This window comes from Phyllobates terribilis, unplaced genomic scaffold (genome assembly GCF_046119375.1).
Source record: "Phyllobates terribilis strain yellow unplaced genomic scaffold, ASM4611937v1 Scaffold_236__1_contigs__length_3049075, whole genome shotgun sequence".
Lineage (NCBI taxonomy): Eukaryota > Metazoa > Chordata > Amphibia > Anura > Dendrobatidae > Phyllobates > Phyllobates terribilis.
Window position 1 is genome coordinate 1,107,779 of NW_027362996.1, and position 26,630 is coordinate 1,134,408.

Genomic DNA, 26,630 nt, shown 5'->3' on the forward strand with positions numbered 1-26,630 from the left:
TGAGCTGGTTACTCTGCTGCGCTTAAAATTTCTTTTTTGGTTTGCTACAATGCCTTTTCTGAAACGTTGTCTCCCTCTGCTGGAACACTGACTTCTTTCATTTAATGCCTGCAGACTATAAAAGAGAAACCAACCCAAAAAGTTTGGTTGATTAGTCTGTGGCATTCTTTTAAACTGTTGCTTATGGCGGTCTCTGTGAGCTTCTCAGTGACATTCAGCCATCCAGGTATCCCGCCTGCAGTAGACGGAATGTGCCAATGGAACGCTGGCTGCACGTGTCATAATAGGCTCTGAGCCTTTATATACCTGCGCACAGCAGCAGCCACCTTCAGTCTGCTGCTGGACAGCCAGCAGCAGCAGCAGCAGGAGAGGTAATTAATCAGCAACCCTCCTGCTAAGGGTAGACAGCTGCTCGTTCCACCCCCCCCCCCCGCCTTAATTGGTTCTCCTCCCTTCCAACGGTGTTGAGGCGGGTGGGAACAGCCGGGGGTTGAGGGTACTGTGCTAAAAGAGGTGGAGTTATGCAGATCTAAAACGCGTGGATTGCAGCAGCAGCAAGCCGAAAAGTGCAGGCATGTGAGGGATCTAGAGGTTGACAGCATGTCTTCTTAACGGGAGTCCAGGTGGCCATCTCCACAAATGGACTTTTCAGAATCCTTGGGTGGCACCGTAGTCGGAAACCAATTCTGGTTATCGCTTCTCGGCCTTTTGGCTAAGATCAAGTGTAGTATCTGCTCTTATCAGTTTAATATCTGATACGTCCCCTATCTGGGGACCATATATTAAATGGATTTTTGGAACAGGGAGATGGAAAAAGAGCTTGCTCTGTCCACTCCACGCATTGACCTGGTATTGCAGTATCTCCAGGACCGGTGCACCCCTTCTTTATTGCAGTTTCTAAAATCAGAAAGAATTGAATTCAATGCTTTTTGTTCATTTTGCTTGTTTGTCGGATTTTGGGATGGACTCTTTGGCTTTGCTTTTCTTCTCCTCATTGGATTTTTCATGTTAAAAGTTGCAGAAGCCAGATGACAAGCTCATTTTGGTTCAACTTCAGCAACTGTGCATTGCATTGCCATGTAATGTAATGTAATGCAATGCTATCTATCTAGCTCTCCCTCTATACTTCCTTTTGGATAAACAGACATATTAGGCAAGCATTTTGGAGCTTTCACCTAAATAACTACAGGTGGTGAGATAAGCTGCACAATATAATTGACCTTTCAGTATATTGTTGCACACACACCATCTATTTAGCAAATGCCCTTGTTATCAACAGCAGCCTTTTAAACTCACCTGAGCTAACAGGTATGTGAGCTGGTTACTCTGCTGCGCTTAAAATTTCTTTTTTGGTTTGCTACAATGCCTTTTCTAAAACGTTGTCTCCCTCTGCTGGAACACTGACTTCTTTCATTTAATGCCTGCAGACTATAAAAGAGAAACCAACCCAAAAAGTTTGGTTGATTAGTCTGTGGCATTCTTTTAAACTGTTGCTTATGGCGGTCTCTGTGAGCTTCTCAGTGACATTCAGCCATCCAGGTATCCCGCCTGCAGTAGACGGAATGTGGCAATGGAACGCTGGCTGCGCGTGTCATAATAGGCTCTGAGCCTTTATATACCTGCGCACAGCAGCAGCCACCTTCAGTCTGCTGCTGGACAGCCAGCAGCAGCAGGACAGGTAATTAATCAGCAACCCTCCTTCTAAGGGTAGACAGCTGCTCGTTCCACCCCCCCCCCGCCTTAATTGGTTCTCCTCCCTTCCAAAGGTGTTGAGGCGGGTGGGAACAGCCGGGGGTTGAGGGTACTGTGCTAAAAGAAGTGGAGTTATGCAGATCTAAAACGCGTGGATTGCAGCAGCAGCAAGCCGAAAAGTGCAGGCATGTGAGGGATCTAGAGGTTGACAGCATGTCTTCTTAACGGGAGTCCAGGTGGCCATCTCCACAAATGGACTTTTCAGAATCCTTGGGTGGCACCGTAGTCGGAAACCAATTCTGGTTATCGCTTCTCGGCCTTTTGGCTAAGATCAAGTGTAGTATCTGTTCTTATCAGTTTAATATCTGATACGTCCCCTATCTGGGGACCATATATTAAATGGATTTTTAGAACAGGGAGATGGAAAAAGAGCTTGCTCTGTCCACTCCACGCATTGACCTGGTATTGCAGTATCTCCAGGACCGGTGCACCCCTTCTTTAATGCAGTTTCTAAAATCAGAAAGAATTGAATTCAATGCTTTTTGTTCATTTTGCTTGTTTGTCGGATTTTGGGATGGACTCTTTGGCTTTGCTTTTCTTCTCCTCATTGGATTTTTCATGTTAAAAGTTGCAGAAGCCAGATGACAAGCTCATTTTGGTTCAACTTCAGCAACTGTGCATTGCATTGCCATGTAATGTAATGTAATGCAATGCTATCTATCTAGCTCTCCCTCTATACTTCCTTTTGGATAAACAGACATATTAGGCAAGCATTTTGGAGCTTTCACCTAAATAACTACAGGTGGTGAGATAAGCTGCACAATATAATTGACCTTTCAGTATATTGTTGCACACACACCATCTATTTAGCAAATGCCCTTGTTATCAACAGCAGCCTTTTAAACTCACCTGAGCTAACAGGTATGTGAGCTGGTTACTCTGCTGCGCTTAAAATTTCTTTTTTGGTTTGCTACAATGCCTTTTCTGAAACGTTGTCTCCCTCTGCTGGAACACTGACTTCTTTCATTTAATGCCTGCAGACTATAAAAGAGAAACCAACCCAAAAAGTTTGGTTGATTAGTCTGTGGCATTCTTTTAAACTGTTGCTTATGGCGGTCTCTGTGAGCTTCTCAGTGACATTCAGCCATCCAGGTATCCCGCCTGCAGTAGACGGAATGTGGCAATGGAACGCTGGCTGCGCGTGTCATAATAGGCTCTGAGCCTTTATATACCTGCGCACAGCAGCAGCCACCTTCAGTCTGCTGCTGGACAGCCAGCAGCAGCAGGAGAGGTAATTAATCAGCAACCCTCCTGCTAAGGGTAGACAGCTGCTCGTTCCACCCCCCCCCCCGCCTTAATTGGTTCTCCTCCCTTCCAACGGTGTTGAGGCGGGTGGGAACAGCCGGGGGTTGAGGGTACTGTGCTAAAAGAGGTGGAGTTATGCAGATCTAAAACGCGTGGATTGCAGCAGCAGCAAGCCGAAAAGTGCAGGCATGTGAGGGATCTAGAGGTTGACAGCATGTCTTCTTAACGGGAGTCCAGGTGGCCATCTCCACAAATGGACTTTTCAGAATCCTTGGGTGGCACCGTAGTCGGAAACCAATTCTGGTTATCGCTTCTCGGCCTTTTGGCTAAGATCAAGTGTAGTATCTGTTCTTATCAGTTTAATATCTGATACGTCCCCTATCTGGGGACCATATATTAAATGGATTTTTAGAACAGGGAGATGGAAAAAGAGCTTGCTCTGTCCACTCCACGCATTGACCTGGTATTGCAGTATCTCCAGGACCGGTGCACCCCTTCTTTAATGCAGTTTCTAAAATCAGAAAGAATTGAATTCAATGCTTTTTGTTCATTTTGCTTGTTTGTCGGATTTTGGGATGGACTCTTTGGCTTTGCTTTTCTTCTCCTCATTGGATTTTTCATGTTAAAAGTTGCAGAAGCCAGATGACAAGCTCATTTTGGTTCAACTTCAGCAACTGTGCATTGCATTGCCATGTAATGTAATGTAATGCAATGCTATCTATCTAGCTCTCCCTCTATACTTCCTTTTGGATAAACAGACATATTAGGCAAGCATTTTGGAGCTTTCACCTAAATAACTACAGGTGGTGAGATAAGCTGCACAATATAATTGACCTTTCAGTATATTGTTGCACACACACCATCTATTTAGCAAATGCCCTTGTTATCAACAGCAGCCTTTTAAACTCACCTGAGCTAACAGGTATGTGAGCTGGTTACTCTGCTGCGCTTAAAATTTCTTTTTTGGTTTGCTACAATGCCTTTTCTGAAACGTTGTCTCCCTCTGCTGGAACACTGACTTCTTTCATTTAATGCCTGCAGACTATAAAAGAGAACCAACCCAAAAAGTTTGGTTGATTAGTCTGTGGCATTCTTTTAAACTGTTGCTTATGGCGGTCTCTGTGAGCTTCTCAGTGACATTCAGCCATCCAGGTATCCCGCCTGCAGTAGACGGAATGTGGCAATGGAACGCTGGCTGCGCGTGTCATAATAGGCTCCGAGCCTTTATATACCTGCGCACAGCAGCAGCCACCTTCAGTCTGCTGCTGGACAGCCAGCAGCAGCAGCAGGAGAGGTAATTAATCAGCAACCCTCCTGCTAAGGGTAGACAGCTGCTCGTTCCACCCCCCCCCCCGCCTTAATTGGTTCTCCTCCCTTCCAACGGTGTTGAGGCGGGTGGGAACAGCCGGGGGTTGAGGGTACTGTGCTAAAAGAGGTGGAGTTATGCAGATCTAAAACGCGTGGATTGCAGCAGCAGCAAGCCGAAAAGTGCAGGCATGTGAGGGATCTAGAGGTTGACAGCATGTCTTCTTAACGGGAGTCCAGGTGGCCATCTCCACAAATGGACTTTTCAGAATCCTTGGGTGGCACCGTAGTCGGAAACCAATTCTGGTTATCGCTTCTCGGCCTTTTGGCTAAGATCAAGTGTAGTATCTGTTCTTATCAGTTTAATATCTGATACGTCCCCTAACTGGGGACCATATATTAAATGGATTTTTAGAACAGGGAGATGGAAAAAGAGCTTGCTCTGTCCACTCCACGCATTGACCTGGTATTGCAGTATCTCCAGGACCGGTGCACCCCTTCTTTAATGCAGTTTCTAAAATCAGAAAGAATTGAATTCAATGCTTTTTGTTCATTTTGCTTGTTTGTCGGATTTTGGGATGGACTCTTTGGCTTTGCTTTTCTTCTCCTCATTGGATTTTTCATGTTAAAAGTTGCAGAAGCCAGATGACAAGCTCATTTTGGTTCAACTTCAGCAACTGTGCATTGCATTGCCATGTAATGTAATGTAATGCAATGCTATCTATCTAGCTCTCCCTCTATACTTCCTTTTGGATAAACAGACATATTAGGCAAGCATTTTGGAGCTTTCACCTAAATAACTACAGGTGGTGAGATAAGCTGCACAATATAATTGACCTTTCAGTATATTGTTGCACACACACCATCTATTTAGCAAATGCCCTTGTTATCAACAGCAGCCTTTTAAACTCACCTGAGCTAACAGGTATGTGAGCTGGTTACTCTGGTGCGCTTAAAATTTCTTTTTTGGTTTGCTACAATGCCTTTTCTGAAACGTTGTCTCCCTCTGCTGGAACACTGACTTCTTTCATTTAATGCCTGCAGACTATAAAAGAGAAACCAACCCAAAAAGTTTGGTTGATTAGTCTGTGGCATTCTTTTAAACTGTTGCTTATGGCGGTCTCTGTGAGCTTCTCAGTGACATTCAGCCATCCAGGTATCCCGCCTGCAGTAGACGGAATGTGGCAATGGAACGCTGGCTGCGCGTGTCATAATAGGCTCTGAGCCTTTATATACCTGCGCACAGCAGCAGCCACCTTCAGTCTGCTGCTGGACAGCCAGCAGCAGCAGCTGCAGGAGAGGTAATTAATCAGCAACCCTCCTGCTAAGGGTAGACAGCTGCTCGTTCCACCCCCCCCCCCGCCTTAATTGGTTCTCCTCCCTTCCAACGGTGTTGAGGCGGGTGGGAACAGCCGGGGGTTGAGGGTACTGTGCTAAAAGGGGTGGAGTTATGCAGATCTAAAACGCGTGGATTGCAGCAGCAGCAAGCCGAAAAGTGCAGGCATGTGAGGGATCTAGAGGTTGACAGCATGTCTTCTTAACGGGAGTCCAGGTGGCCATCTCCACAAATGGACTTTTCAGAATCCTTGGGTGGCACCGTAGTCGGAAACCAATTCTGGTTATCGCTTCTCGGCCTTTTGGCTAAGATCAAGTGTAGTATCTGTTCTTATCAGTTTAATATCTGATACGTCCCCTATCTGGGGACCATATATTAAATGGATTTTTAGAACAGGGAGATGGAAAAAGAGCTTGCTCTGTCCACTCCACGCATTGACCTGGTATTGCAGTATCTCCAGGACCGGTGCACCCCTTCTTTAATGCAGTTTCTAAAATCAGAAAGAATTGAATTCAATGCTTTTTGTTCATTTTGCTTGTTTGTCGGATTTTGGGATGGACTCTTTGGCTTTGCTTTTCTTCTCCTCATTGGATTTTTCATGTTAAAAGTTGCAGAAGCCAGATGACAAGCTCATTTTGGTTCAACTTCAGCAACTGTGCATTGCATTGCCATGTAATGTAATGTAATGCAATGCTGTCTATCTAGCTCTCCCTCTATACTTCCTTTTGGATAAACAGACATATTAGGCAAGCATTTTGGAGCTTTCACCTAAATAACTACAGGTGGTGAGATAAGCTGCACAATATAATTGACCTTTCAGTATATTGTTGCACACACACCATCTATTTAGCAAATGCCCTTGTTATCAACAGCAGCCTTTTAAACTCACCTGAGCTAACAGGTATGTGAGCTGGTTACTCTGCTGCGCTTAAAATTTCTTTTTTGGTTTGCTACAATGCCTTTTCTGAAACGTTGTCTCCCTCTGCTGGAACACTGACTTCTTTCATTTAATGCCTGCAGACTATAAAAGAGAAACCAACCCAAAAAGTTTGGTTGATTAGTCTGTGGCATTCTTTTAAACTGTTGCTTATGGCGGTCTCTGTGAGCTTCTCAGTGACATTCAGCCATCCAGGTATCCCGCCTGCAGTAGACGGAATGTGGCAATGGAACGCTGGCTGCGCGTGTCATAATAGGCTCTGAGCCTTTATATACCTGCGCACAGCAGCAGCCACCTTCAGTCTGCTGCTGGACAGCCAGCAGCAGCAGCAGCAGGAGAGGTAATTAATCAGCAACCCTCCTGCTAAGGGTAGACAGCTGCTCGTTCCACCCCCCCCCCCGCCTTAATTGGTTCTCCTCCCTTCCAACGGTGTTGAGGCGGGTGGGAACAGCCGGGGGTTGAGGGTACTGTGCTAAAAGAGGTGGAGTTATGCAGATCTAAAACGCGTGGATTGCAGCAGCAGCAAGCCGAAAAGTGCAGGCATGTGAGGGATCTAGACGTTGACAGCATGTCTTCTCAACGGGAGTCCAGGAGGCCATCTTCACAAATGGACTTTTCAGAATCCTTGGGTGGCACCGTAGTCGGAAACCAATTCTGGTTATCGCTTCTCGGCCTTTTGGCTAAGATCAAGTGTAGTATCTGTTCTTATCAGTTTAATATCTGATACGTCCCCTATCTGGGGACCATATATTAAATGGATTTTTAGAACAGGGAGATGGAAAAAGAGCTTGCTCTGTCCACTCCACGCATTGACCTGGTATTGCAGTATCTCCAGGACCGGTGCACCCCTTCTTTAATGCAGTTTCTAAAATCAGAAAGAATTGAATTCAATGCTTTTTGTTCATTTTGCTTGTTTGTCGGATTTTGGGATGGACTCTTTGGCTTTGCTTTTCTTCTCCTCATTGGATTTTTCATGTTAAAAGTTGCAGAAGCCAGATGACAAGCTCATTTTGGTTCAACTTCAGCAACTGTGCATTGCATTGCCATGTAATGTAATGTAATGCAATGCTATCTATCTAGCTCTCCCTCTATACTTCCTTTTGGATAAACAGACATATTAGGCAAGCATTTTGGAGCTTTCACCTAAATAACTACAGGTGGTGAGATAAGCTGCACAATATAATTGACCTTTCAGTATATTGTTGCACACACACCATCTATTTAGCAAATGCCCTTGTTATCAACAGCAGCCTTTTAAACTCACCTGAGCTAACAGGTATGTGAGCTGGTTACTCTGCTGCGCTTAAAATTTCTTTTTTGGTTTGCTACAATGCCTTTTCTGAAACGTTGTCTCCCTCTGCTGGAACACTGACTTCTTTCATTTAATGCCTGCAGACTATAAAAGAGAAACCAACCCAAAAAGTTTGGTTGATTAGTCTGTGGCATTCTTTTAAACTGTTGCTTATGGCGGTCTCTGTGAGCTTCTCAGTGACATTCAGCCATCCAGGTATCCCGCCTGCAGTAGACGGAATGTGGCAATGGAACGCTGGCTGCGCGTGTCATAATAGGCTCTGAGCCTTTATATACCTGCGCACAGCAGCAGCCACCTTCAGTCTGCTGCTGGACAGCCAGCAGCAGCAGCAGCAGGAGAGGTAATTAATCAGCAACCCTCCTGCTAAGGGTAGACAGCTGCTCGTTCCACCCCCCCCCCCCGCCTTAATTGGTTCTCCTCCCTTCCAACGGTGTTGAGGCGGGTGGGAACAGCCGGGGGTTGAGGGTACTGTGCTAAAAGAGGTGGAGTTATGCAGATCTAAAACGCGTGGATTGCAGCAGCAGCAAGCCGAAAAGTGCAGGCATGTGAGGGATCTAGAGGTTGACAACATGTCTTCTTAACGGGAGTCCAGGTGGCCATCTCCACAAATGGACTTTTCAGAATCCTTGGGTGGCACCGTAGTCGGAAACCAATTCTGGTTATCGCTTCTCGGCCTTTTGGCTAAGATCAAGTGTAGTATCTGTTCTTATCAGTTTAATATCTGATACGTCCCCTATCTGGGGACCATATATTAAATGGATTTTTAGAACAGGGAGATGGAAAAAGAGCTTGCTCTGTCCACTCCACGCATTGACCTGGTATTGCAGTATCTCCAGGACCGGTGCACCCCTTCTTTAATGCAGTTTCTAAAATCAGAAAGAATTGAATTCAATGCTTTTTGTTCATTTTGCTTGTTTGTCGGATTTTGGGATGGACTCTTTGGCTTTGCTTTTCTTCTCCTCATTGGATTTTTCATGTTAAAAGTTGCAGAAGCCAGATGACAAGCTCATTTTGGTTCAACTTCAGCAACTGTGCATTGCATTGCCATGTAATGTAATGTAATGCAATGCTATCTATCTAGCTCTCCCTCTATACTTCCTTTTGGATAAACAGACATATTAGGCAAGCATTTTGGAGCTTTCACCTAAATAACTACAGGTGGTGAGATAAGCTGCACAATATAATTGACCTTTCAGTATATTGTTGCACACACACCATCTATTTAGCAAATGCCCTTGTTATCAACAGCAGCCTTTTAAACTCACCTGAGCTAACAGGTATGTGAGCTGGTTACTCTGCTGCGCTTAAAATTTCTTTTTTGGTTTGCTACAATGCCTTTTCTGAAACGTTGTCTCCCTCTGCTGGAACACTGACTTCTTTCATTTAATGCCTGCAGACTATAAAAGAGAAACCAACCCAAAAAGTTTGGTTGATTAGTCTGTGGCATTCTTTTAAACTGTTGCTTATGGCGGTCTCTGTGAGCTTCTCAGTGACATTCAGCCATCCAGGTATCCCGCCTGCAGTAGACGGAATGTGGCAATGGAACGCTGGCTGCGCGTGTCATAATAGGCTCTGAGCCTTTATATACCTGCGCACAGCAGCAGCCACCTTCAGTCTGCTGCTGGACAGCCAGCAGCAGCAGCAGCAGGAGAGGTAATTAATCAGCAACCCTCCTGCTAAGGGTAGACAGCTGCTCGTTCCACCCCCCCTCCCGCCTTAATTGGTTCTCCTCCCTTCCAACGGTGTTGAGGCGGGTGGGAACAGCCGGGGGTTGAGGGTACTGTGCTAAAAGAGGTGGAGTTATGCAGATCTAAAACGCGTGGATTGCAGCAGCAGCAAGCCGAAAAGTGCAGGCATGTGAGGGATCTAGAGGTTGACAGCATGTCTTCTTAACGGGAGTCCAGGTGGCCATCTCCACAAATGGACTTTTCAGAATCCTTGGGTGGCACCGTAGTCGGAAACCAATTCTGGTTATCGCTTCTCGGCCTTTTGGCTAAGATCAAGTGTAGTATCTGTTCTTATCAGTTTAATATCTGATACGTCCCCTATCTGGGGACCATATATTAAATGGATTTTTAGAACAGGGAGATGGAAAAAGAGCTTGCTCTGTCCACTCCACGCATTGACCTGGTATTGCAGTATCTCCAGGACCGGTGCACCCCTTCTTTAATGCAGTTTCTAAAATCAGAAAGAATTGAATTCAATGCTTTTTGTTCATTTTGCTTGTTTGTCGGATTTTGGGATGGACTCTTTGGCTTTGCTTTTCTTCTCCTCATTGGATTTTTCATGTTAAAAGTTGCAGAAGCCAGATGACAAGCTCATTTTGGTTCAACTTCAGCATCTGTGCATTGCATTGCCATGTAATGTAATGTAATGCAATGCTATCTATCTAGCTCTCCCTCTATACTTCCTTTTGGATAAACAGACATATTAGGCAAGCATTTTGGAGCTTTCACCTAAATAACTACAGGTGGTGAGATAAGCTGCACAATATAATTGACCTTTCAGTATATTGTTGCACACACACCATCTATTTAGCAAATGCCCTTGTTATCAACAGCAGCCTTTTAAACTCACCTGAGCTAACAGGTATGTGAGCTGGTTACTCTGCTGCGCTTAAAATTTCTTTTTTGGTTTGCTACAATGCCTTTTCTGAAACGTTGTCTCCCTCTGCTGGAACACTGACTTCTTTCATTTAATGCCTGCAGACTATAAAAGAGAAACCAACCCAAAAAGTTTGGTTGCTTAGTCTGTGGCATTCTTTTAAACTGTTGCTTATGGCGGTCTCTGTGAGCTTCTCAGTGACACTCAGCCATCCAGGTATCCCGCCTGCAGTAGACGGAATGTGGCAATGGAACGCTGGCTGCGCGTGTCATAATAGGCTCTGAGCCTTTATATACCTGCGCACAGCAGCAGCCACCTTCAGTCTGCTGCTGGACAGCCAGCAGCAGCAGCAGCAGGAGAGGTAATTAATCAGCAACCCTCCTGCTAAGGGTAGACAGCTGCTCGTTCCACCCCCCCCCCCGCCTTAATTGGTTCTCCTCCCTTCCAACGGTGTTGAGGCGGGTGGGAACAGCCGGGGGTTGAGGGTACTGTGCTAAAAGAGGTGGAGTTATGCAGATCTAAAACGCGTGGATTGCAGCAGCAGCAAGCCGAAAAGTGCAGGCATGTGAGGGATCTAGAGGTTGACAGCATGTCTTCTTAACGGGAGTCCAGGTGGCCATCTCCACAAATGGACTTTTCAGAATCCTTGGGTGGCACCGTAGTCGGAAACCAATTCTGGTTATCGCTTCTCGGCCTTTTGGCTAAGATCAAGTGTAGTATCTGTTCTTATCAGTTTAATATCTGATACGTCCCCTATCTGGGGACCATATATTAAATGGATTTTTAGAACAGGGAGATGGAAAAAGAGCTTGCTCTGTCCACTCCACGCATTGACCTGGTATTGCAGTATCTCCAGGACCGGTGCACCCCTTCTTTAATGCAGTTTCTAAAATCAGAAAGAATTGAATTCAATGCTTTTTGTTCATTTTGCTTGTTTGTCGGATTTTGGGATGGACTCTTTGGCTTTGCTTTTCTTCTCCTCATTGGATTTTTCATGTTAAAAGTTGCAGAAGCCAGATGACAAGCTCATTTTGGTTCAACTTCAGCAACTGTGCATTGCATTGCCATGTAATGTAATGTAATGCAATGCTATCTATCTAGCTCTCCCTCTATACTTCCTTTTGGATAAACAGACATATTAGGCAAGCATTTTGGAGCTTTCACCTAAATAACTACAGGTGGTGAGATAAGCTGCACAATATAATTGACCTTTCAGTATATTGTTGCACACACACCATCTATTTAGCAAATGCCCTTGTTATCAACAGCAGCCTTTTAAACTCACCTGAGCTAACAGGTATGTGAGCTGGTTACTCTGCTGCGCTTAAAATTTCTTTTTGGGTTTGCTACAATGCCTTTTCTGAAACGTTGTCTCCCTCTGCTGGAACACTGACTTCTTTCATTTAATGCCTGCAGACTATAAAAGAGAAACCAACCCAAAAAGTTTGGTTGATTAGTCTGTGGCATTCTTTTAAACTCTTGCTTATGGCGGTCTCTGTGAGCTTCTCAGTGACATTCAGCCATCCAGGTATCCCGCCTGCAGTAGACGGAATGTGGCAATGGAACGCTGGCTGCGCGTGTCATAATAGGCTCTGAGCCTTTATATACCTGCGCACAGCAGCAGCCACCTTCAGTCTGCTGCTGGACAGCCAGCAGCAGCAGCAGCAGGAGAGGTAATTAATCAGCAACCCTCCTGCTAAGAGTAGACAGCTGCTCGTTCCACCCCCCCCCCCCCCGCCTTAATTGGTTCTCCTCCCTTCCAACGGTGTTGAGGCGGGTGGGAACAGCCGGGGGTTGAGGGTACTGTGCTAAAAGAGGTGGAGTTATGCAGATCTAAAACGCGTGGATTGCAGCAGCAGCAAGCCGAAAAGTGCAGGCATGTGAGGGATCTAGAGGTTGACAGCATGTCTTCTTAACGGGAGTCCAGGTGGCCATCTCCACAAATGGACTTTTCAGAATCCTTGGGTGGCACCGTAGTCGGAAACCAATTCTGGTTATCGCTTCTCGGCCTTTTGGCTAAGATCAAGTGTAGTATCTGTTCTTATCAGTTTAATATCTGATACGTCCCCTATCTGGGGACCATATATTAAATGGATTTTTAGAACAGGGAGATGGAAAAAGAGCTTGCTCTGTCCACTCCACGCATTGACCTGGTATTGCAGTATCTCCAGGACCGGTGCACCCCTTCTTTAATGCAGTTTCTAAAATCAGAAAGAATTGAATTCAATGCTTTTTGTTCATTTTGCTTGTTTGTCGGATTTTGGGATGGACTCTTTGGCTTTGCTTTTCTTCTCCTCATTGGATTTTTCATGTTAAAAGTTGCAGAAGCCAGATGACAAGCTCATTTTGGTTCAACTTCAGCAACTGTGCATTGCATTGCCATGTAATGTAATGTAATGCAATGCTATCTATCTAGCTCTCCCTCTATACTTCCTTTTGGATAAACAGACATATTAGGCAAGCATTTTGGAGCTTTCACCTAAATAACTACAGGTGGTGAGATAAGCTGCACAATATAATTGACCTTTCAGTATATTGTTGCACACACACCATCTATTTAGCAAATGCCCTTGTTATCAACAGCAGCCTTTTAAACTCACCTGAGCTAACAGGTATGTGAGCTGGTTACTCTGCTGCGCTTAAAATTTCTTTTTTGGTTTGCTACAATGCCTTTTCTGAAACGTTGTCTCCCTCTGCTGGAACACTGACTTCTTTCATTTAATGCCTGCAGACTATAAAAGAGAAACCAACCCAAAAAGTTTGGTTGATTAGTCTGTGGCATTCTTTTAAACTGTTGCTTATGGCGGTCTCTGTGAGCTTCTCAGTGACATTCAGCCATCCAGGTATCCCGCCTGCAGTAGACGGAATGTGGCAATGGAACGCTGGCTGCGCGTGTCATAATAGGCTCTGAGCCTTTATATACCTGCGCACAGCAGCAGCCACCTTCAGTCTGCTGCTGGACAGCCAGCAGCAGCAGCAGCAGGAGAGGTAATTAATCAGCAACCCTCCTGCTAAGGGTAGACAGCTGCTCGTTCCACCCCCCCCCCGCCTTAATTGGTTCTCCTCCCTTCCAACGGTGTTGAGGCGGGTGGGAACAGCCGGGGGTTGAGGGTACTGTGCTAAAAGAGGTGGAGTTATGCAGATCTAAAACGCGTGGATTGCAGCAGCAGCAAGCCGAAAAGTGCAGGCATGTGAGGGATCTAGAGGTTGACAGCATGTCTTCTTAACGGGAGTCCAGGTGGCCATCTCCACAAATGGACTTTTCAGAATCCTTGGGTGGCACCGTAGTCGGAAACCAATTCTGGTTATCGCTTCTCGGCCTTTTGGCTAAGATCAAGTGTAGTATCTGTTCTTATCAGTTTAATATCTGATACGTCCCCTATCTGGGGACCATATATTAAATGGATTTTTAGAACAGGGAGATAGAAAAAGAGCTTGCTCTGTCCACTCCACGCATTGACCTGGTATTGCAGTATCTCCAGGACCGGTGCACCCCTTCTTTAATGCAGTTTCTAAAATCAGAAAGAATTGAATTCAATGCTTTTTGTTCATTTTGCTTGTTTGTCGGATTTTGGGATGGACTCTTTGGCTTTGCTTTTCTTCTCCTCATTGGATTTTTCATGTTAAAAGTTGCAGAAGCCAGATGACAAGCTCATTTTGGTTCAACTTCAGCAACTGTGCATTGCATTGCCATGTAATGTAATGTAATGCAATGCTATCTATCTAGCTCTCCCTCCATACTTCCTTTTGGATAAACAGACATATTAGGCAAGCATTTTGGAGCTTTCACCTAAATAACTACAGGTGGTGAGATAAGCTGCACAATATAATTGACCTTTCAGTATATTGTTGCACACACACCATCTATTTAGCAAATGCCCTTGTTATCAACAGCAGCCTTTTAAACTCACCTGAGCTAACAGGTATGTGAGCTGGTTACTCTGCTGCGCTTAAAATTTCTTTTTTGGTTTGCTACAATGCCTTTTCTGAAACGTTGTCTCCCTCTGCTGGAACACTGACTTCTTTCATTTAATGCCTGCAGACTATAAAAGAGAAACCAACCCAAAAAGTTTGGTTGATTAGTCTGTGGCATTCTTTTAAACTGTTGCTTATGGCGGTCTCTGTGAGCTTCTCAGTGACATTCAGCCATCCAGGTATCCCGCCTGCAGTAGACGGAATGTGGCAATGGAACGCTGGCTGCGCGTGTCATAATAGGCTCTGAGCCTTTATATACCTGCGCACAGCAGCAGCCACCTTCAGTCTGCTGCTGGACAGCCAGCAGCAGCAGCAGCAGGAGAGGTAATTAATCAGCAACCCTCCTGCTAAGGGTAGACAGCTGCTCGTTCCACCCCCCCCCCGCCTTAATTGGTTCTCCTCCCTTCCAACGGTGTTGAGGCGGGTGGGAACAGCCGGGGGTTGAGGGTACTGTGCTAAAAGAGGTGGAGTTATGCAGATCTAAAACGCGTGGATTGCAGCAGCAGCAAGCCGAAAAGTGCAGGCATGTGAGGGATCTAGAGGTTGACAGCATGTCTTCTTAACGGGAGTCCAGGTGGCCATCTCCACAAATGGACTTTTCAGAATCCTTGGGTGGCACCGTAGTCGGAAACCAATTCTGGTTATCGCTTCTCGGCCTTTTGGCTAAGATCAAGTGTAGTATCTGTTCTTATCAGTTTAATATCTGATACGTCCCCTATCTGGGGACCATATATTAAATGGATTTTTAGAACAGGGAGATGGAAAAAGAGCTTGCTCTGTCCACTCCACGCATTGACCTGGTATTGCAGTATCTCCAGGACCGGTGCACCCCTTCTTTAATGCAGTTTCTAAAATCAGAAAGAATTGAATTCAATGCTTTTTGTTCATTTTGCTTGTTTGTCGGATTTTGGGATGGACTCTTTGGCTTTGCTTTTCTTCTCCTCATTGGATTTTTCATGTTAAAAGTTGCAGAAGCCAGATGACAAGCTCATTTTGGTTCAACTTCAGCAACTGTGCATTGCATTGCCATGTAATGTAATGTAATGCAATGCTATCTATCTAGCTCTCCCTCTATACTTCCTTTTGGATAAACAGACATATTAGGCAAGCATTTTGGAGCTTTCACCTAAATAACTACAGGTGGTGAGATAAGCTGCACAATATAATTGACCTTTCAGTATATTGTTGCACACACACCATCTATTTAGCAAATGCCCTTGTTATCAACAGCAGCCTTTTAAACTCACCTGAGCTAACAGGTATGTGAGCTGGTTACTCTGCTGCGCTTAAAATTTCTTTTTTGGTTTGCTACAATGCCTTTTCTGAAACGTTGTCTCCCTCTGCTGGAACACTGACTTCTTTCATTTAATGCCTGCAGACTATAAAAGAGAAACCAACCCAAAAAGTTTGGTTGATTAGTCTGTGGCATTCTTTTAAACTGTTGCTTATGGCGGTCTCTGTGAGCTTCTCAGTGACATTCAGCCATCCAGGTATCCCGCCTGCAGTAGACGGAATGTGGCAATGGAACGCTGGCTGCGCGTGTCATAATAGGCTCTGAGCCTTTATATACCTGCGCACAGCAGCAGCCACCTTCAGTCTGCTGCTGGACAGCCAGCAGCAGCAGCAGCAGGAGAGGTAATTAATCAGCAACCCTCCTGCTAAGGGTAGACAGCTGCTCGTTCCACCCCCTCCCGCCTTAATTGGTTCTCCTCCCTTCCAACGGTGTTAAGGCGGGTGGGAACAGCCGGGGGTTGAGGGTACTGTGCTAAAAGAGGTGGAGTTATGCAGATCTAAAACGCGTGGATTGCAGCAGCAGCAAGCCGAAAAGTGCAGGCATGTGAGGGATCTAGAGGTTGACAGCATGTCTTCTTAACGGGAGTCCAGGTGGCCATCTCCACAAATGGACTTTTCAGAATCCTTGGGTGGCACCGTAGTCGGAAACCAATTCTGGTTATCGCTTCTCGGCCTTTTGGCTAAGATCAAGTGTAGTATCTGTTCTTATCAGTTTAATATCTGATACGTCCCCTATCTGGGGACCATATATTAAATGGATGGATTTTTAGAACAGGGAGATGGAAAAAGAGCTTGCTCTGTCCACTCCACGCATTGACCTGGTATTGCAGTATCTCCAGGACCGGTGCACCCCTTCTTTAATGCAGTTTCTAAAATCAGAAAGAATTGAATTCAATGCTTTTTGTTCATTTTGCTTGTTTGTCGGATTTTGGGATGGACTCTTTGGCTTTGCTTTTCTTCTCCTCATTGGATTTTTCATGTTAAAAGTTGCAGAAGCCAGATGACAAGCTCATTTTGGTTCAACTTCAGCAACTGTGCATTGCATTGCCATGTAATGTAATGTAATGCAATGCTATCTATCTAGCTCTCCCTCTATACTTCCTTTTGGATAAACAGACATATTAGGCAAGCATTTTGGAGCTTTCACCTAAATAACTACAGGTGGTGAGATAAGCTGCACAATATAATTGACCTTTCAGTATATTGTTGCACACACACCATCTATTTAGCAAATGCCCTTGTTATCAACAGCAGCCTTTTAAACTCACCTGAGCTAACAGGTATGTGAGCTGGTTACTCTGCTGCGCTTAAAATTTCTTTTTTGGTTTGCTACAATGCCTTTTCTGAAACGTTGTCTCCCTCTGCTGGAACACTGACTTCTTTCATTTAATGCCTGCAGACTATAAAAGAGAAACCAACCCAAAAAGTTTGGTTGATTAGTCTGTGGCATTCTTTTAAACTGTTGCTTATGGCGGTCTCTGTGAGCTTCTCAGTGACATTCAGCCATCCAGGTATCCCGCCTGCAGTAGACGGAATGTGGCAATGGAACGCTGGCTGCGCGTGTCATAATAGGCTCTGAGCCTTAATATACCTGCGCACAGCAGCAGCCACCTTCAGTCTGCTGCTGGACAGCCAGCAGCAGCAGCAGCAGGAGAGGTAATTAATCAGCAACCCTCCTGCTAAGGGTAGACAGCTGCTCGTTCCACCCCACCCCCCGCCTTAATTGGTTCTCCTCCCTTCCAACGGTGTTGAGGCGGGTGGGAACAGCCGGGGGTTGAGGGTACTGTGCTAAAAGAGGTGGAGTTATGCAGATCTAAAACGCGTGGATTGCAGCAGCAGCAAGCCGAAAAGTGCAGGCATGTGAGGGATCTAGAGGTTGACAGCATGTCTTCTTAACGGGAGTCCAGGTGGCCATCTCCACAAATGGACTTTTCAGAATCCTTGGGTGGCACCGTAGTCGGAAACCAATTCTGGTTATCGCTTCTCGGCCTTTTGGCTAAGATCAAGTGTAGTATCTGTTCTTATCAGTTTAATATCTGATACGTCCCCTATCTGGGGACCATATATTAAATGGATTTTTAGAACAGGGAGATGGAAAAAGAGCTTGCTCTGTCCACTCCACGCATTGACCTGGTATTGCAGTATCTCCAGGACCGGTGCACCCCTTCTTTAATGCAGTTTCTAAAATCAGAAAGAATTGAATTCAATGCTTTTTGTTCATTTTGCTTGTTTGTCGGATTTTGGGATGGACTCTTTGGCTTTGCTTTTCTTCTCCTCATTGGATTTTTCATGTTAAAAGTTGCAGAAGCCAGATGACAAGCTCATTTTGGTTCAACTTCAGCAACTGTGCATTGCATTGCCATGTAATGTAATGTAATGCAATGCTATCTATCTAGCTCTCCCTCTATACTTCCTTTTGGATAAACAGACATATTAGGCAAGCATTTTGGAGCTTTCACCTAAATAACTACAGGTGGTGAGATAAGCTGCACAATATAATTGACCTTTCAGTATATTGTTGCACACACACCATCTATTTAGCAAATGCCCTTGTTATCAACAGCAGCCTTTTAAACTCACCTGAGCTAACAGGTATGTGAGCTGGTTACTCTGCTGCGCTTAAAATTTCTTTTTTGGTTTGCTACAATGCCTTTTCTGAAACGTTGTCTCCCTCTGCTGGAACACTGACTTCTTTCATTTAATGCCTGCAGACTATAAAAGAGAAACCAACCCAAAAAGTTTGGTTGATTAGTCTGTGGCATTCTTTTAAACTGTTGCTTATGGCGGTCTCTGTGAGCTTCTCAGTGACATTCAGCCATCCAGGTATCCCGCCTGCAGTAGACGGAATGTGGCAATGGAACGCTGGCTGCGCGTGTCATAATAGGCTCTGAGCCTTTATATACCTGCGCACAGCAGCAGCCACCTTCAGTCTGCTGCTGGACAGCCAGCAGCAGCAGCAGCAGGAGAGGTAATTAATCAGCAACCCTCCTGCTAAGGGTAGACAGCTGCTCGTTCCACCCCCCCCCCCCGCCTTAATTGGTTCTCCTCCCTTCCAACGGTGTTGAGGCGGGTGGGAACAGCCGGGGGTTGAGGGTACTGTGCTAAAAGAGGTGGAGTTATGCAGATCTAAAACGCGTGGATTGCAGCAGCAGCAAGCCGAAAAGTGCAGGCATGTGAGGGATCTAGAGGTTGACAGCATGTCTTCTTAACGGGAGTCCAGGTGGCCATCTCCACAAATGGACTTTTCAGAATCCTTGGGTGGCACCGTAGTCGGAAACCAATTCTGGTTATCGCTTCTCGGCCTTTTGGCTAAGATCAAGTGTAGTATCTGTTCTTATCAGTTTAATATCTGATACGTCCCCTATCTGGGGACCATATATTAAATGGATTTTTAGAACAGGGAGATGGAAAAAGAGCTTGCTCTGTCCACTCCACGCATTGACCTGGTATTGCAGTATCTCCAGGACCGGTGAACCCCTTCTTTAATGCAGTTTCTAAAATCAGAAAGAATTGAATTCAATGCTTTTTGTTCATTTTGCTTGTTTGTCGGATATTGGGATGGACTCTTTGGCTTTGCTTTTCTTCTCCTCATTGGATTTTTCATGTTAAAAGTTGCAGAAGCCAGATGACAAGCTCATTTTGGTTCAACTTCAGCAACTGTGCATTGCATTGCCATGTAATGTAATGTAATGCAATGCTATCTATCTAGCTCTCCCTCTATACTTCCTTTTGGATAAACAGACATATTAGGCAAGCATTTTGGAGCTTTCACCTAAATAACTACAGGTGGTGAGATAAGCTGCACAATATAATTGACCTTTCAGTATATTGTTGCACAAACACCATCTATTTAGCAAATGCCCTTGTTATCAACAGCAGCCTTTTAAACTCACCTGAGCTAACAGGTATGTGAGCTGGTTACTCTGCTGCGCTTAAAATTTCTTTTTTGGTTTGCTACAATGCCTTTTCGGAAACGTTGTCTCCCTCTGCTGGAACACTGACTTCTTTCATTTAATGCCTGCAGACTATAAAAGAGAAACCAACCCAAAAAGTTTGGTTGATTAGTCTGTGGCATTCTTTTAAACTGTTGCTTATGGCGGTCTCTGTGAGCTTCTCAGTGACATTCAGCCATCCAGGTATCCCGCCTGCAGTAGACGGAATGTGGCAATGGAACGCTGGCTGCGCGTGTCATAATAGGCTCTGAGCCTTTATATACCTGCGCACAGCAGCAGCCACCTTCAGTCTGCTGCTGGACAGCCAGCAGCAGCAGCAGCAGGAGAGGTAATTAATCAGCAACCCTCCTGCTAAGGGTAGACAGCTGCTCGTTCCACCCCCCCCCCCCCGCCTTAATTGGTTCTCCTCCCTTCCAACGGTGTTGAGGCGGGTGGGAACAGCCGGGGGTTGAGGGTACTGTGCTAAAAGAGGTGGAGTTATGCAGATCTAAAACGCGTGGATTGCAGCAGCAGCAAGCCGAAAAGTGCAGGCATGTGAGGGATCTAGAGGTTGACAGCATGTCTTCTTAACGGGAGTCCAGGTGGCCATCTCCACAAATGGACTTTTCAGAATCCTTGGGTGGCACCGTAGTCGGAAACCAATTCTGGTTATCGCTTCTCGGCCTTTTGGCTAAGTTCAAGTGTAGTATCTGTTCTTATCAGTTTAATATCTGATACGTCCCCTATCTGGGGACCATATATTAAATGGATTTTTAGAACAGGGAGATGGAAAAAGAGCTTGCTCTGTCCACTCCACGCATTGACCTGGTATTGCAGTATCTCCAGGACCGGTGCACCCCTTCTTTAATGCAGTTTCTAAAATCAGAAAGAATTGAATTCAATGCTTTTTGTTCATTTTGCTTGTTTGTCGGATTTTGGGATGGACTCTTTGGCTTTGCTTTTCTTCTCCTCATTGGATTTTTCATGTTAAAAGTTGCAGAAGCCAGATGACAAGCTCATTTTGGTTCAACTTCAGCAACTGTGCATTGCATTGCCATGTAATGTAATGTAATGCAATGCTATCTATCTAGCTCTCCCTCTATACTTCCTTTTGGATAAACAGACATATTAGGCAAGCATTTTGGAGCTTTCACCTAAATAACTACAGGTGGTGAGATAAGCTGCACAATATAATTGACCTTTCAGTATATTGTTGCACACACACCATCTATTTAGCAAATGCCCTTGTTATCAACAGCAGCCTTTTAAACTCACCTGAGCTAACAGGTATGTGAGCTGGTTACTCTGCTGCGCTTAAAATTTCTTTTTTGGTTTGCTACAATGCCTTTTCTGAAACGTTGTCTCCCTCTGCTGGAACACTGACTTCTTTCATTTAATGCCTGCAGACTATAAAAGAGAAACCAACCCAAAAAGTTTGGTTGATTAGTCTGTGGCATTCTTTTAAACTGTTGCTTATGGCGGTCTCTGTGAGCTTCTCAGTGACATTCAGCCATCCAGGTATCCCGCCTGCAGTAGACGGAATGTGGCAATGGAACGCTGGCTGCGCGTGTCATAATAGGCTCTGAGCCTTTATATACCTGCGCACAGCAGCAGCCACCTTCAGTCTGCTGCTGGACAGCCAGCAGCAGCAGCAGCAGGAGAGGTAATTAATCAGCAACCCTCCTGCTAAGGTAGACAGCTGCTCGTTCCACCCCCCCCCCGCCTTAATTGGTTCTCCTCCCTTCCAACGGTGTTGAGGCGGATGGGAACAGCCGGGGGTTGAGAGTACTGTGCTAAAAGAGGTGGAGTTATGCAGATCTAAAACGCGTGGATTGCAGCAGCAGCAAGCCGAAAAGTGCAGGCATGTGAGGGATCTAGAGGTTGACAGCATGTCTTCTTAACGGGAGTCCAGGTGGCCATCTCCACAAATGGACTTTTCAGAATCCTTGGGTGGCACCGTAGTCGGAAACCAATTCTGGTTATCGCTTCTCGGCCTTTTGGCTAAGATCAAGTGTAGTATCTGTTCTTATCAGTTTAATATCTGATACGTCCCCTATCTGGGGACCATATATTAAATGGATTTTTAGAACAGGGAGATGGAAAAAGAGCTTGCTCTGTCCACTCCACGCATTGACCTGGTATTGCAGTATCTCCAGGACCGGTGCACCCCTTCTTTAATGCAGTTTCTAAAATCAGAAAGAATTGAATTCAATGCTTTTTGTTCATTTTGCTTGTTTGTCGGATTTTGGGATGGACTCTTTGGCTTTGCTTTTCTTCTCCTCATTGGATTTTTCATGTTAAAAGTTGCAGAAGCCAGATGACAAGCTCATTTTGGTTCAACTTCAGCAACTGTGCATTGCATTGCCATGTAATGTAATGTAATGCAATGCTATCTATCTAGCTCTCCCTCTATACTTCCTTTTGGATAAACAGACATATTAGGCAAGCATTTTGGAGCTTTCACCTAAATAACTACAGGTGGTGAGATAAGCTGCACAATATAATTGACCTTTCAGTATATTGTTGCACACACACCATCTATTTAGCAAATGCCCTTGTTATCAACAGCAGCCTTTTAAACTCACCTGAGCTAACAGGTATGTGAGCTGGTTACTCTGCTGCGCTTAAAATTTCTTTTTTGGTTTGCTACAATGCCTTTTCTGAAACGTTGTCTCCCTCTGCTGGAACACTGACTTCTTTCATTTAATGCCTGCAGACTATAAAAGAGAAACCAACCCAAAAAGTTTGGTTGATTAGTCTGTGGCATTCTTTTAAACTCTTGCTTATGGCGGTCTCTGTGAGCTTCTCAGTGACATTCAGCCATCCAGGTATCCCGCCTGCAGTAGACGGAATGTGGCAATGGAACGCTGGCTGCGCGTGTCATAATAGGCTCTGAGCCTTTATATACCTGCGCACAGCAGCAGCCACCTTCAGTCTGCTGCTGGACAGCCAGCAGCAGCAGCAGCAGGAGAGGTAATTAATCAGCAACCCTCCTGCTAAGGGTAGACAGCTGCTCGTTCCACCCCCCCCCCGCCTTAATTGGTTCTCCTCCCTTCCAACGGTGTTGAGGCGGGTGGGAACAGCCGGGGGTTGAGGGTACTGTGCTAAAAGAGGTGGAGTTATGCAGATCTAAAACGCGTGGATTGCAGCAGCAGCAAGCCGAAAAGTGCAGGCATGTGAGGGATCTAGAGGTTGACAGCATGTCTTCTTAACGGGAGTCCAGGTGGCCATCTCCACAAATGGACTTTTCAGAATCCTTGGGTGGCACCGTAGTCGGAAACCAATTCTGGTTATCGCTTCTCGGCCTTTTGGCTAAGATCAAGTGTAGTATCTGTTCTTATCAGTTTAATATCTGATACGTCCCCTATCTGGGGACCATATATTAAATGGATTTTTAGAACAGGGAGATGGAAAAAGAGCTTGCTCTGTCCACTCCACGCATTGACCTGGTATTGCAGTATCTCCAGGACCGGTGCACCCCTTCTTTAATGCAGTTTCTAAAATCAGAAAGAATTGAATTCAATGCTTTTTGTTCATTTTGCTTGTTTGTCGGATTTTGGGATGGACTCTTTGGCTTTGCTTTTCTTCTCCTCATTGGATTTTTCATGTTAAAAGTTGCAGAAGCCAGATGACAAGCTCATTTTGGTTCAACTTCAGCAACTGTGCATTGCATTGCCATGTAATGTAATGTAATGCAATGCTATCTATCTAGCTCTCCCTCTATACTTCCTTTTGGATAAACAAACATATTAGGCAAGCATTTTGGAGCTTTCACCTAAATAACTACAGGTGGTGAGATAAGCTGCACAATATAATTGACCTTTCAGTATATTGTTGCACACACACCATCTATTTAGCAAATGCCCTTGTTATCAACAGCAGCCTTTTAAACTCACCTGAGCTAACAGGTATGTGCGCTGGTTACTCTGCTGCGCTTAAAATTTCTTTTTTGGTTTGCTACAATGCCTTTTCTGAAACGTTGTCTCCCTCTGCTGGAACACTGACTTCTTTCATTTAATGCCTGCAGACTATAAAAGAGAAACCAACCCAAAAAGTTTGGTTGATTAGTCTGTGGCATTCTTTTAAACTGTTGCTTATGGCGGTCTCTGTGAGCTTCTCAGTGACATTCAGCCATCCAGGTATCCCGCCTGCAGTAGACGGAATGTGGCAATGGAATGCTGGCTGCGCGTGTCATAATAGGCTCTGAGCCTTTATATACCTGCGCACAGCAGCAGCCACCTTCAGTCTGCTGCTGGACAGCCAGCAGCAGCAGCAGGAGAGGTAATTAATCAGCAACCCTCCTGCTAAGGGTAGACAGCTGCTCGTTCCACCCCCCCCCCGCCTTAATTGGTTCTCCTCCCTTCCAACGGTGTTGAGGCGGGTGGGAACAGCCGGGGGTTGAGGGTACTGTGCTAAAAGAGGTGGAGTTATGCAGATCTAAAACGCGTGGATTGCAGCAGCAGCAAGCCGAAAAGTGCAGGCATGTGAGGGATCTAGAGGTTGACAGCATGTCTTCTTAACGCGAGTCCAGGTGGCCATCTCCACAAATGGACTTTTCAGAATCCTTGGGTGGCACCGTAGTCGGAAACCAATTCTGGTTATCGCTTCTCGGCCTTTTGGCTAAGATCAAGTGTAGTATCTGTTCTTATCAGTTTAATATCTGATACGTCCCCTATCTGGGGACCATATATTAAATGGATTTTTAGAACAGGGAGATGGAAAAAGAGCTTGCTCTGTCCACTCCACGCATTGACCTGGTATTGCAGTATCTCCAGGACCGGTGCACCCCTTCTTTAATGCAGTTTCTAAAATCAGAAAGAATTGAATTCAATGCTTTTTGTTCATTTTGCTTGTTTGTCGGATTTTGGGATGGACTCTTTGGCTTTGCTTTTCTTCTCCTCATTGGATTTTTCATGTTAAAAGTTGCAGAAACCAGATGACAAGCTCATTTTGGTTCAACTTCAGCAACTGTGCATTGCATTGCCATGTAATGTAATGTAATGCAATGCTATCTATCTAGCTCTCCCTCTATACTTCCTTTTGGATAAACAGACATATTAGGCAAGCATTTTGGAGCTTTCACCTAAATAACTACAGGTGGTGAGATAAGCTGCACAATATAATTGACCTTTCAGTATATTGTTGCACACACACCATCTATTTAGCAAATGCCCTTGTTATCAACAGCAGCCTTTTAAACTCACCTGAGCTAACAGGTATGTGAGCTGGTTACTCTGCTGCGCTTAAAATTTCTTTTTTGGTTTGCTACAATGCCTTTTCTGAAATGTTGTCTCCCTCTGCTGGAACACTGACTTCTTTCATTTAATGCCTGCAGACTATAAAAGAGAAACCAACCCAAAAAGTTTGGTTGATTAGTCTGTGGCATTCTTTTAAACTGTTGCTTATGGCGGTCTCTGTGAGCTTCTCAGTGACATTCAGCCATCCAGGTATCCCGCCTGCAGTAGACGGAATGTGGCAATGGAACGCTGGCTGCGCGTGTCATAATAGGCTCTGAGCCTTTATATACCTGCGCACAGCAGCAGCCACCTTCAGTCTGCTGCTGGACAGCCAGCAGCAGCAGCAGCAGGAGAGGTAATTAATCAGCAACCCTCCTGCTAAGGGTAGACAGCTGCTCGTTCCACCCCCCCCCCGCCTTAATTGGTTCTCCTCCCTTCCAACGGTGTTGAGGCGGGTGGGAACAGCCGGGGGTTGAGGGTACTGTGCTAAAAGAGGTGGAGTTATGCAGATCTAAAACGCGTGGATTGCAGCAGCAGCAAGCCGAAAAGTGCAGGCATGTGAGGGATCTAGAGGTTGACAGCATGTCTTCTTAACGGGAGTCCAGGTGGCCATCTCCACAAATGGACTTTTCAGAATCCTTGGGTGGCACCGTAGTCGGAAACCAATTCTGGTTATCGCTTCTCGGCCTTTTGGCTAAGATCAAGTGTAGTATCTGTTCTTATCAGTTTAATATCTGATACGTCCCCTATCTGGGGACCATATATTAAATGGATTTTTAGAACAGGGAGATGGAAAAAGAGCTTGCTCTGTCCACTCCACGCATTGACCTGGTATTGCAGTATCTCCAGGACCGGTGCACCCCTTCTTTAATGCAGTTTCTAAAATCAGAAAGAATTGAATTCAATGCTTTTTGTTCATTTTGCTTGTTTGTCGGATTTTGGGATGGACTCTTTGGCTTTGCTTTTCTTCTCCTCATTGGATTTTTCATGTTAAAAGTTGCAGAAGCCAGATGACAAGCTCATTTTGGTTCAACTTCAGCAACTGTGCATTGCATTGCCATGTAATGTAATGTAATGCAATGCTATCTATCTAGCTCTCCCTCTATACTTCCTTTTGGATAAACAGACATATTAGGCAAGCATTTTGGAGCTTTCACCTAAATAACTACAGGTGGTGAGATAAGCTGCACAATATAATTGACCTTTCAGTATATTGTTGCACACACACCATCTATTTAGCAAAAGCCCTTGTTATCAACAGCAGCCTTTTAAACTCACCTGAGCTAACAGGTATGTGAGCTGGTTACTCTGCTGCGCTTAAAATTTCTTTTTTGGTTTGCTACAATGCCTTTTCTGAAACGTTGTCTCCCTCTGCTGGAACACTGACTTCTTTCATTTAATGCCTGCAGACTATAAAAGAGAAACCAACCCAAAAAGTTTGGTTGATTAGTCTGTGGCATTCTTTTAAACTGTTGCTTATGGCGGTCTCTGTGAGCTTCTCAGTGACATTCAGCCATCCAGGTATCCCGCCTGCAGTAGACGGAATGTGGCAATGGAACGCTGGCTGCGCGTGTCATAATAGGCTCTGAGCCTTTATATACCTGCGCACAGCAGCAGCCACCTTCAGTCTGCTGCTGGACAGCCAGCAGCAGCAGCAGCAGGAGAGGTAATTAATCAGCAACCCTCCTGCTAAGGGTAGACA

At 45.2% G+C, this 26,630-nt stretch overlaps 20 non-coding genes across 20 annotated transcripts; all 20 read left to right on the top strand.

Moving 5' to 3' along the window:
• The first annotated feature begins 692 nt into the window (after positions 1 to 692).
• On the top strand, positions 693 to 883 carry LOC141216472 (U2 spliceosomal RNA). The gene has a single exon (XR_012285504.1). It is a non-coding gene; the product is annotated as a U2 spliceosomal RNA (small nuclear RNA).
• Positions 884 to 1,997: 1,114 nt separating this feature from the next.
• Positions 1,998 to 2,188, top strand: LOC141215288 (U2 spliceosomal RNA). The gene has a single exon (XR_012284358.1). It is a non-coding gene; the product is annotated as a U2 spliceosomal RNA (small nuclear RNA).
• Positions 2,189 to 3,303: 1,115 nt separating this feature from the next.
• On the top strand, positions 3,304 to 3,494 carry LOC141215289 (U2 spliceosomal RNA). The gene has a single exon (XR_012284359.1). It is a non-coding gene; the product is annotated as a U2 spliceosomal RNA (small nuclear RNA).
• A 1,117-nt stretch (positions 3,495 to 4,611) lies between these two features.
• LOC141216289 (U2 spliceosomal RNA) lies at positions 4,612 to 4,802 on the top strand. Its single transcript, XR_012285329.1, has one exon. It is a non-coding gene; the product is annotated as a U2 spliceosomal RNA (small nuclear RNA).
• A 1,121-nt stretch (positions 4,803 to 5,923) lies between these two features.
• Positions 5,924 to 6,114, top strand: LOC141215290 (U2 spliceosomal RNA). Its single transcript, XR_012284360.1, has one exon. It is a non-coding gene; the product is annotated as a U2 spliceosomal RNA (small nuclear RNA).
• Positions 6,115 to 7,235: 1,121 nt separating this feature from the next.
• LOC141215291 (U2 spliceosomal RNA) lies at positions 7,236 to 7,426 on the top strand. The gene has a single exon (XR_012284361.1). It is a non-coding gene; the product is annotated as a U2 spliceosomal RNA (small nuclear RNA).
• Positions 7,427 to 8,548: 1,122 nt separating this feature from the next.
• On the top strand, positions 8,549 to 8,739 carry LOC141215292 (U2 spliceosomal RNA). The gene has a single exon (XR_012284362.1). It is a non-coding gene; the product is annotated as a U2 spliceosomal RNA (small nuclear RNA).
• A 1,121-nt stretch (positions 8,740 to 9,860) lies between these two features.
• LOC141215293 (U2 spliceosomal RNA) lies at positions 9,861 to 10,051 on the top strand. Its single transcript, XR_012284363.1, has one exon. It is a non-coding gene; the product is annotated as a U2 spliceosomal RNA (small nuclear RNA).
• A 1,121-nt stretch (positions 10,052 to 11,172) lies between these two features.
• LOC141215294 (U2 spliceosomal RNA) lies at positions 11,173 to 11,363 on the top strand. Its single transcript, XR_012284364.1, has one exon. It is a non-coding gene; the product is annotated as a U2 spliceosomal RNA (small nuclear RNA).
• Positions 11,364 to 12,487: 1,124 nt separating this feature from the next.
• LOC141215295 (U2 spliceosomal RNA) lies at positions 12,488 to 12,678 on the top strand. The gene has a single exon (XR_012284365.1). It is a non-coding gene; the product is annotated as a U2 spliceosomal RNA (small nuclear RNA).
• Positions 12,679 to 13,798: 1,120 nt separating this feature from the next.
• Positions 13,799 to 13,989, top strand: LOC141216460 (U2 spliceosomal RNA). The gene has a single exon (XR_012285493.1). It is a non-coding gene; the product is annotated as a U2 spliceosomal RNA (small nuclear RNA).
• Positions 13,990 to 15,109: 1,120 nt separating this feature from the next.
• Positions 15,110 to 15,300, top strand: LOC141215296 (U2 spliceosomal RNA). The gene has a single exon (XR_012284366.1). It is a non-coding gene; the product is annotated as a U2 spliceosomal RNA (small nuclear RNA).
• A 1,119-nt stretch (positions 15,301 to 16,419) lies between these two features.
• LOC141216665 (U2 spliceosomal RNA) lies at positions 16,420 to 16,614 on the top strand. The gene has a single exon (XR_012285689.1). It is a non-coding gene; the product is annotated as a U2 spliceosomal RNA (small nuclear RNA).
• A 1,121-nt stretch (positions 16,615 to 17,735) lies between these two features.
• Positions 17,736 to 17,926, top strand: LOC141215297 (U2 spliceosomal RNA). The gene has a single exon (XR_012284367.1). It is a non-coding gene; the product is annotated as a U2 spliceosomal RNA (small nuclear RNA).
• Positions 17,927 to 19,048: 1,122 nt separating this feature from the next.
• LOC141216504 (U2 spliceosomal RNA) lies at positions 19,049 to 19,239 on the top strand. Its single transcript, XR_012285534.1, has one exon. It is a non-coding gene; the product is annotated as a U2 spliceosomal RNA (small nuclear RNA).
• A 1,123-nt stretch (positions 19,240 to 20,362) lies between these two features.
• LOC141216663 (U2 spliceosomal RNA) lies at positions 20,363 to 20,553 on the top strand. The gene has a single exon (XR_012285687.1). It is a non-coding gene; the product is annotated as a U2 spliceosomal RNA (small nuclear RNA).
• A 1,119-nt stretch (positions 20,554 to 21,672) lies between these two features.
• LOC141215299 (U2 spliceosomal RNA) lies at positions 21,673 to 21,863 on the top strand. The gene has a single exon (XR_012284369.1). It is a non-coding gene; the product is annotated as a U2 spliceosomal RNA (small nuclear RNA).
• Positions 21,864 to 22,983: 1,120 nt separating this feature from the next.
• Positions 22,984 to 23,174, top strand: LOC141215300 (U2 spliceosomal RNA). The gene has a single exon (XR_012284370.1). It is a non-coding gene; the product is annotated as a U2 spliceosomal RNA (small nuclear RNA).
• A 1,117-nt stretch (positions 23,175 to 24,291) lies between these two features.
• On the top strand, positions 24,292 to 24,482 carry LOC141215301 (U2 spliceosomal RNA). The gene has a single exon (XR_012284371.1). It is a non-coding gene; the product is annotated as a U2 spliceosomal RNA (small nuclear RNA).
• Positions 24,483 to 25,602: 1,120 nt separating this feature from the next.
• On the top strand, positions 25,603 to 25,793 carry LOC141215302 (U2 spliceosomal RNA). The gene has a single exon (XR_012284372.1). It is a non-coding gene; the product is annotated as a U2 spliceosomal RNA (small nuclear RNA).
• Positions 25,794 to 26,630: the final 837 nt, after the last annotated feature.